Raw genomic sequence first — 9,637 nt, forward strand, 5'->3', positions numbered from 1 at the left:
GGGATGAAAATACTACAATACTCACGTTAATACTGTATAGAATCTTCAATCCTCTGACAAAAATATTTTTGAGAAGTTCTTTTAAATATAGTGAAGTGCATTTTGCCCTCTTCTTGCACCACTTTTGTATTTCAGCCCAATATTGATTGTAAATATACAGTATTTAACTGGATATAACACACATCCCAGTTTAAAAACACACCTTGTTTTTTTGGGAAATCAAAATGAAGAAAAAAAGATTTTTCCAGAGTGATGGTCACATACAGCAGAGACAGACTAATTTTCAGCTTATTTACCCTCTCTTTCCTATTCAGGCAAAGGCCACAGTTTTAATTCTTTTATAGCTGAATTGTCAGCAGCTCTTAGCTGCTCTTCAGAAACCTGTAGCTGAAGACTGGACTCCATTAGCAGAGTTAGGAATTTAAAATGAGCTAAAAATAATCTGCAAAGCTCTGAAATAGATGAGAGACTAGGAGTACCTAAATTGCAGACCAGGAGAAGAGAGACCTGGACTACCTAAAATTACTGAAGAAAGGATAGTAGGATTAGTGGAACATGGAGACTATTAAAGAGGAGAGTTGGTTATTAGCACCAGATGAGTGAAGAACAAGTAGCAGGAACCAAGTAGATCCTAATGAGCCATGAAGTCAATTGACTGCCTTAGCACTGCCTTAATAGAAATACCACTACTGCTATTCTGGGCAGAAAATCAGCTTCCCTACTTAAGTCTGTCAAATACCTCCTTAACTTGGAAGCCCGTAGGATCTCGCCTGCTGACTGACTTGAGAGACGAATCCTAATTAGAGGTCTACACACCCATGTTTTCGTCTGCTGTGACTTGGTGTTTAAGGGAGTTGGTTCAGTACCTGGATGTGTAGGTTCAATTAGTCATCCAATGGGGTCCTACGTTCCTGAGGGCTCCTCCACCCCTACACCCTCGCCCATTCCACTGGTCGTCTATCTTACTCCAGTCCCTGATTGGCCGCCTGGTCCTTCCCCATGGCCTCTGTCCAAAAAAAAGGAAAAAGCAAGCACTCCTGGCCTGGATTATTCTTCCAATTCTCGCTGGCAGTAAACAAACACAAAAAAATGATGTCCGTGAGGTCAGTCCCTCCTTTTCCCTGCTATCATCTCTATGGTGGCTCTCCACGAGCCTCTTATTGGGGTCGTAACAATTCCTCTCAACCCACTAGGTCCATCCTTGACAACATTTTACTTGCGCCCCTTTTAGGGTCCTTAAGGTATCAGCTTTCGGGAATGCACCTCTATTAGAGACTTTACAGTACCTCTCTCTGCTGGGCTCCGCTGGTTACTGATGTGGTAGCAGGCGGTTCCAAGTGCTGCCAGGTCAGCAGTCCTCTCTGTCTCTAAGTTCTCTCTGGGGAGCTCGCTTTCTGGAGAAGGCTCCTACCAGCTCTCCACATCGTTGTCAGGGTTCTCTGCAGCATGGCTTGGCTCAATCCTCCTTCTTCCGGTTCTGTGCTCCCCGCTCTGGCCTGTTCCGGGCTAATCTTTATACTGGAGTTGGAGTTCCCAGCCCCTCTTCTCCAGAAACACCTGGGTAAGGAGGGTTTCTGCCGGGTCCTTTGGGCCTGTGGGTCTGGGGCCAGTGACCTTATGTTTAGCCTTTGCTACTTTGAGCCCTGTGGCTCTCCCTCTTTCTCACAAAGATGAACAACCCAATTTTGGAAGGCTAATTTTGTGGAGAAAGGTGTGCACGGTATACAAGTAGATATGGTATAATAACTTTAAAATTGACAAAATGGTCCAATCAAATGGTTTTTTTTCACACATGAGTTAATGTTGAACCACACAGTCTAAAAACACCTACACACATTCACATTTACTTGGATAACTTTATAACACTATGTATTTGTATTATAGCAAAACACAAAGACAGGCAAAGCCATAACAATTATCTTATGCATGGATATTTAAGTTGTATCTTTTTGTTACTGGATGTTCTTTAAGTCAGCAGCTGTTCCTATTTTTCTGTGTCAAAATGTCTTTTGGAAACACAGCTTCAAAGAAAGCCTGATCTTGATTTTAATAATGAGGAGAGACTTTGGTATTCTTACCATTTAAAAACTGGTCAAAATTGGCTGTTTATTTCCCACAGTGTGGAGAATACTTTCCTGGTCTCAGCATATTGGTGAAGCAAACACAAACTGTCAGTGGGAGTCTTTGACACAAAGGACAAGTAGAGAGCCAAATATGTTAGCATTACTGTGTTTGCTGGCCTTTTCATAACATTGTCAGTGTTTATTACAGTTGGTAAATGGAGAACTCATCCATGAAGCTGTCACGTTCTTCTTGCTCTGCTATGCAGTTTTAAAAAAATGTGTTAATCTCCCCCATATTTGGAATTTTAAGGCTGATTTAAGCCAGATACAACATTTTACAAGAATCAGGACCTGACAGAACATTTGCTTAGCAATGCAGGTAAAAATCATATTACTTATTAATATTATTCAATATTTAAGTACATATTCACTTTTAGTACATATCCACATTCAGTATAGTAATAGTGGTGATGGTAGGAGTAGTACCAGAACAGCAGTGTTGAAAAGAGTCAAATATATCCAAAGTTCCACTGTGCTAGATTCTGTCCAATCAAAGCAAATGACAAATAAAGGATGAAAGACATGTTATTTAAATTCTACATTCAAGTATAGATAGCTGAAACACTAAGATATAAAGTGATTTGTCCAAGATCCCACAGAAATATTTTATTAAACCATATCTTTCTTACCTTACACAAGTCAAAAATCCATCCTTCTTTCTGCAGTTTTGCTTATTTTAGGTAATAACCCACTGAGAAACAGTAGAAGAGTTCTTCTTCTCTGATACAGCTTTCCTACAAAGTTGCAGGAGCATTAAATGCCCATTGTAGTTTTGAACTTGCAAAGAGTAAATATCTACTGGCACTGGTTTGGCACAAGACAGGTATCGCTCCCGTACAACAGATTCAACCACAAGCACCAGGATATTAGAGCAGAAGGAACTTGTTGGGGTTTGGGCAACTGCCCAGATATTATAAACAGTGTTATGATCCAAAGGAAGTAGGGACTAGTCTACCATAACTTTGGCAGAGGAATAGGCTTTCTACTTTATGTCCAGAACTTCTCTAGTGCCTCAGAATTGAGAGGATTCCAAAGACAGTTGATAGCAACACTAACCCCATGTAACTGAATTCTGTGCTAAGGGTATATCTACATGTCAGTGCAGTGCCATGAAGAGACAACCCAAGATAGCTGTGAATGTGGTAGCTAGTATACTGGAGTCTACACAGCATAAGGCAGTGCTGTTCAGATGTATCTAAGCTGACTCTCCATGCGCTAGCTCTAGAACTGGAGGCAGTAAAGCCAAGTTAAAGTGTTACTGGCACTTGAGCTATTGTCCTGGTTTTCAGCAGAACTAGATCAGCTGTGTATATGTACTCCTGATTCCAGTTCCAGAGCTAGCACATTACCATGGGTATCTCTAAATTGCACTGCATCAATATATATAGATATACCATAAAAGCCCAAAATAAAATCTTATAGGATGCTTGCAGATGTAACCCCTTCCTACCCACAAAATGGTGCTTTACTTTAAATGCAGCACATTCTCAGGCCAAGCCCTGTGCATGCTCAGAAAAGGCAGTCCATGACTTCAGCCCAGCTTGCCTGATGTCTGTAAAGATCAGGTACTTTAATGGGGCTTTTTTGGAACTTTTATTTAAGAGCTGATTGAAACAGCCATAGCTAAAAGTGCCAAAAAAAACCCTGCTGAAGTGCCCGATCTTTATAGACGCTACAGAGCCAAGTTGAAGTAAGGCGCTGCTTCTTCCTGTAAAACGTGTTTTTTGCAGGGTTTTATTAAGATCTGTAAGCAGCCTATAGTAATTAAAGTTGTGTTGGTATTTGTAAAGTGCAAATGGGGTAAGCCAAATAATTATAGAATTGTCAACCTGACCTTGATCCAAGGCAATATAATGAAATGGGTAATATGCAGCTGAAATAAAAATTAAAAGAATGCAGTATAAATAATACCACCCAAACTGGGTTTATGGAAAACAGATCCTGTGAAAATAATTAGATTTTTTTCCTAAGAATACAAGGTTGGCTGCTAACACTAGTAGTGTTGATGTAATAAACTTGTGTAAAGCATTTTATTTGGTACTGCACAATATCTCAATTAAGACACTAGATTGATAGTAACTCAATGTGATATACACTGACTGGATTAAAGCCACTCAAATGAAATATTTCAAAATATAACTGTAAAAAACAAATCACTGTTTTCTGTTTTTTTCCCGGTAGGATCTCACAAGGGTTTAATTTAACATTTTTCAATTACCTGGAAACTATTGCTGAATTATAAAGTTTAGAGCTCAGGATGACATAGTGGAGACACATAAAGAGGCAGAGGGTGCATCACCACTTCAGTGACTGTGCCATGTGTGATGTGGGAGAACCAAATAGTGGTACATGGAAGAGCACTGGGGGAAGAGAGCTGTAGCTACATTGATGCACAGTGTCTTGGCTAGACATGCAGTTTGCTAATGGGTGGCACCTAAACACACTTTTGGCATTCCAAGGGGCTGAGCAGGACCACAGGACAATGCTTCAGTTATGTCCGATCTCTGTTGTAGAAGCAGACTAAAGAGGAAAGGTCACCAAATAAATATTGTGTGAAGTATCATTTCAGGCTCCAGCATGGCAGATGGGCAGGACTGAGTATCTCAATGCAGACACTGACTCATGAAAGCTGCAGCCCATCCGCAAGGAGCTCTGATAGGATCATCCCAATCCTGCTTGACCAATCTCATTTCCTTTTATGATCAGGTGACTTATCACCTGGACAAGGGGGAAGAGATTGACGTTGTATACCTTGACTTTAAAAAAGACTTTGATCTGGTATCACACAATCACTTCTTGACTAAACTGGCTAACTGCAGCCTTGACATCACCATGATCCACTGGCTGGGGAACTGGCTCCACAGTAGGACCCAGAGGGTGGTGGTCGATGGGAGCCAATCATCTTGGTGAGCCAGTGGGGTCCCACAGGCTCGGTCCTAGGGCCTATACTGTTTAACATGTTCATCAGTGATGTGGACATTGGTGTCAGAAGCGGACTGGCCAAGTTTGCCAATGACGCCAAACTCTGGGGTAAAGCATCCACACCTGAGGATAGGAGGGTGATCCAGGTGGATCTGGACAGACTCATGAAATGGGCGGACGAGAACCTGATGGTGTTCAACACCGAAAAATGCAAGGTTCTCCACCTTGGGAGGAAAAACCTGCACCATGCTTATAAGCTCGGTAGTGCTACGCTGGTTAGCACTACAGATGAAAGGAATTTGGGGGTCATGGTTAACCACAAGATGAACATGAGCCTTCAGTGTGATGCTGTGGCTAGTAAAGTGAGCAAAATGCTGGCTTGCATCCATAGATGCTTCTCAAGCAGATTCTGGGATTTCATTTTCCCACTGTACTTGACCTTGGTGAGGCTGCAGCTGGAGTACTGAGTCCAGTTTTGGGCTTCATAATTCAAAAGGGATGTGGAGAAGCTTGAGAGGGTGCAGAGGAGAGCCACGTGCATGATCAGAGGTCAGGAAAACAGACCTTATGATGAGAGGCTGAGAGCAATGAGGCTATTCAACCTGGAAAAGTGCAGGTTAAGCAGTGATCTGGTGGCCACCTGTAAGTTTATCGGGGTGCTCATCAGGATCTGGGGGAATATTCACCAGAGCCCCCCAAGGAATGACAAGATCGAATCATCACAAACTCCACTGTGACCGATTCAGGCTGGACATAAGAAAGAACTTCACTGTCCAAGCCCCCCAAGGTTTGGACTAGACTGCTGTCAAAGGCAGTTCAAGCACCCACTTTGAACACCTTCAAGATGCATTTGGATGCTTATCTTGCTAGGATCCTCTGATCCCTGCTGACTTCCTGCCCCTGGGGCAGGGGGCTGGACTCAGTGATCCTCCGGGGTCCCTTCCAGCCCAAATGTCTATGAAATTTTTGAAATCTATGAAATTCCAGAAATAGGTCTTGCAGGAGCTGCATAATCCCCCAGCCCTGAATTTCCCCCTATGAAAAGAGGCAATGTCTTTCCTTCCCTTGAGGAGGTGAGGCAGGACCAGCATTTTTAATGAGGAAGAGAGCATTTTTTATGTGATCTTGGAGGAGAATGAGGGGGGACCTCTTCCTTATGAAGGGTTCCTCAGGTCACAATATAGTAAGGAAAGCAGGGCTATAGTGGCTCATGTGGAGCAGTCCCCTTCTTCCCTGGAAGTGTCCCACCTCTTTCCAGAAGCTTCAATCTGCTGGCATCCTGGGCTGGTCATCTGACTTAACACCTGACGTTCTGTGGCAAAGTAGTCCCCCCTTACTTGCTGCTGTGCAGAGTGGTGAAACAGTGTTGTAATTATGGGAAGGGGAATTGCTTGAGTGACTTGGTACAGTATGCCTTAGACAACTACTTTCATAGATTCATAGAAGTAGGGCTGGAAGGGACCTTGTAGATCATCAAATCTGACCCCCTGCCCTGGGCAGGACAGAAAACCAGGCTCAAATGACCCCAGCCAGGTAGACATCAAGCTTCCTCTTAAAGACCCCCAAGGTAGGAGCCATCATCACTTCCCTTGGAAGTTGGTTCCAGATCCCAGTCACCCTGATTGTGAAGTAGTGCCTTCAGATGTCTAGTCCAAACCTACTATCTAACAATTTGTGGCTGTTATTCCTTGTTACCTCAGAGGGTGCTGGGGGAACAGGGTCTCTCCCAAACCCTGTTGGTCTCCCCTAGTGAGTTTATAGATGGCCACCAGGTCCTCGCTCAGCCTTCTCTTGTGAAGGCTGAACAGGTTGGAGGTCCTGTAGCCTCTCTTCGTAAGGTCTGCCCTGCTGTCCCTGGATCATGTGGGTGGCCGTCCTCTGGACCCTCTTAATGCTGTCCACATCCCTCCTGAAGTGCAGCACCCAGAACTGAACACAGTACTCCAGCTGTGGCCTGACCAGAGTCGCATAGAGGGAGAGGATCGCCTCCTTGGCCCTGCTTGAGATACATCTGTGGATGCACAACAAGGTATGGTTAGCCCTTCTGGCCATGACCTCGCATTATCAGCACCCTGCACTTGTCAGTATTGAAACCCATCTGATTTTCGTTAGCCCACCCCTATAACCTGTCCAGGTCCTGCTGTAATCTCTCCTTCCCTACTAGTGTGCCCACCTCACTCCAAATCTTGGTATCATTGGCAAATTTAAATAGGCTGCTTTTTACCCCATCGTCCAAGTCACTAATAAAGAAATTGAACAGTGCGGGCCCAAGGACCAAGCCCTGGGGGACTACACTGCCCACTTCCCTCCAGGTCGAAAATGACCCATCCACCACTACCCTCTGAGTACGACCCTTCAACCAATTTGCAATCCGTCTGACTGTGTAGGCATAAATGCCACAGTCTCCTGGTTTTTTGATGAGAATGGGGTGGGAGACAATGTCAAAGGCCTTGCTGAAGTCCAGAAAGACTACATCCCCCACAATACCTGCGTCCAATGCTTTTGTAACCTGATCATAGAAGGCAATCAGGTTGGTCTGACAGGACCTGCCCCTAATGAAAACATGCTGGTTGCCCTTATGTCCATGGCCTTTGCAATACAGGTCAGATGGATCACAATGGTCCCTTCCAGTCTTAATCCATTTATAGTTATTTGTTAATTCACAAACTTGTCTCACTTTCATGAAAATAATATATATGGACAAATTTCCTTAACAGTGAAGGGTACAGATCTCACACAGAAAACACTGCACATTTTATTCTGAATGCCTACCCAGTTGATAGGTTTCTTCCCCAACCCATAAAATAATCTAAGAATACATCATGTGCTTCAAAACCATCAATTTGTTGTTTATAAGCACAAGTTCTGTATCATGGCCAGTGTAGGCAACATTATGCTCAACTGGTCTTACAGCTGGCATCACTTTTGATATAGCCTTTGTATCTGGATCTCTGCATCCTGCCAAGATATAAACTAACCTGTACAATAGACATCCACAAGCAAGTTAGTAGTTGGCTACATGGTGATTTTAAATTTCAAGTTAAATTGCTATAGAGGTTCTATAAGAGATTTGGAAAATAACAGCTGTTTGAAAGGGCAATAGATGCCTTCCCCCATCTTCTTGGGTACCACTGATATAATGCCCTTATTCTAAACTTATTGCAAAGATCTCCCAAGTGGTAAAAGTCAGCCAACACAGACAATAAGAGGGTTCACTGCCTTCAGTCTTGCAGTTATAGCATTATCCCAGCTTTATAAGCCAATGCCGGATTGTCCAACCTGAAAGCTATAAGTCTGCTCAACATTATATCACTTTGTGTAATATTATTTTTCTAGTAATCAAATGTCATATTTCTATTCCAGTCAAATATTAGTTCAGACAGACTATTGACTTGGTCTATTTCACTAGTCATATATTTTTTGCATGCATATACATTATTGTTCTTGCTTCAAACTCTGTAAACAAATGGAAAATATATGTTTGGAAAGCAATAACCATCTCTTTTTTAAAGTACTACCCAAACACACAAAAATAATGTATGCTTTCTGTACTAGTCTATACCTCACACTACTGAAAGTTAAGAAATCACATAATAAAAAAGTAAGAAATATTGTGCTGATCTGTGCAGACCTAGTTAAATTAGAAGACATGCTGTAGAAGCAAAGACTGTCTCTCTATTTAACAACCTGTCAATCAGGAGCCTGCTATTTTCTATCCTCAGCTATTGCATATTTTTGGAAGACTTTTTTTTTTTTACATGATGGAAATTACTTTCATGGATAGTTTTAACCCTTTAATTGGTTCCTTTTCTAATTGTAAAGCACAGGAATTGCCAAATCAGATGAAAGCACTCTGTTCTATCTAGCCAATGTCCAGTTGGCTGATAGATACCTCAGAAATATGGTGGATATTTTTCCCCCAGTGAAAGAAACCATCTATAGGAATATTCCCAATTGATCATCTGTATAGCAGTCTATAAAAGGGACTATTTAAGAAGACAGAAGAGCTTTCAGTACTTCCATATGTTATGCCTATCTTTTATAGACAAAAACAAACTGATATAGATCTTCAAGGCACATAAAACGGTTATTCAAGACTTCCTCCTTTGAACAAGAAATCCATGAAACGTAAGTGGGGGTTTTGCCTGGGGCAGTGAGAGAGGAAGAAAGGAATAGAGAATATGGCACAGGGAATGGGCTTAAGGAATGTTCTCCTTTACTCACTGAAATGGAGAAAGGGAATGTAGAGCTGGGATTTAAATGGAAATTTACTTGCATGGAGATTAAGTAAGACCAAATAGAGTTAGGAAGATTTCCGTTATTATTGACATTTTTGTCTTCTGGAAAGTTTTCTGGCAATGATGGGTCAACATGGTATTGCAACAAGTATACTATGAATAGAAATAAAAGCCAGTTGTAATTATTCTTAAATGCCCACAAAGAATGATAATGGCCAAGGCATAATAAAGGGAGAAGAGTCTTCTGTTAAAATAATTTCCCTCATTAAATTTGTTTATAGCAGAAGCAGCCAACCCATAGGTCATAGTTTTGCAAAGCAGTGTGTAAGAGCAGCTCCACCCCCCCCCCCCCCC

Source organism: Gavialis gangeticus, unplaced genomic scaffold (genome assembly GCF_001723915.1).
Source record: "Gavialis gangeticus isolate Ggan-Ray unplaced genomic scaffold, GavGan_comp1, whole genome shotgun sequence".
Taxonomy (NCBI): domain Eukaryota; kingdom Metazoa; phylum Chordata; order Crocodylia; family Gavialidae; genus Gavialis; species Gavialis gangeticus.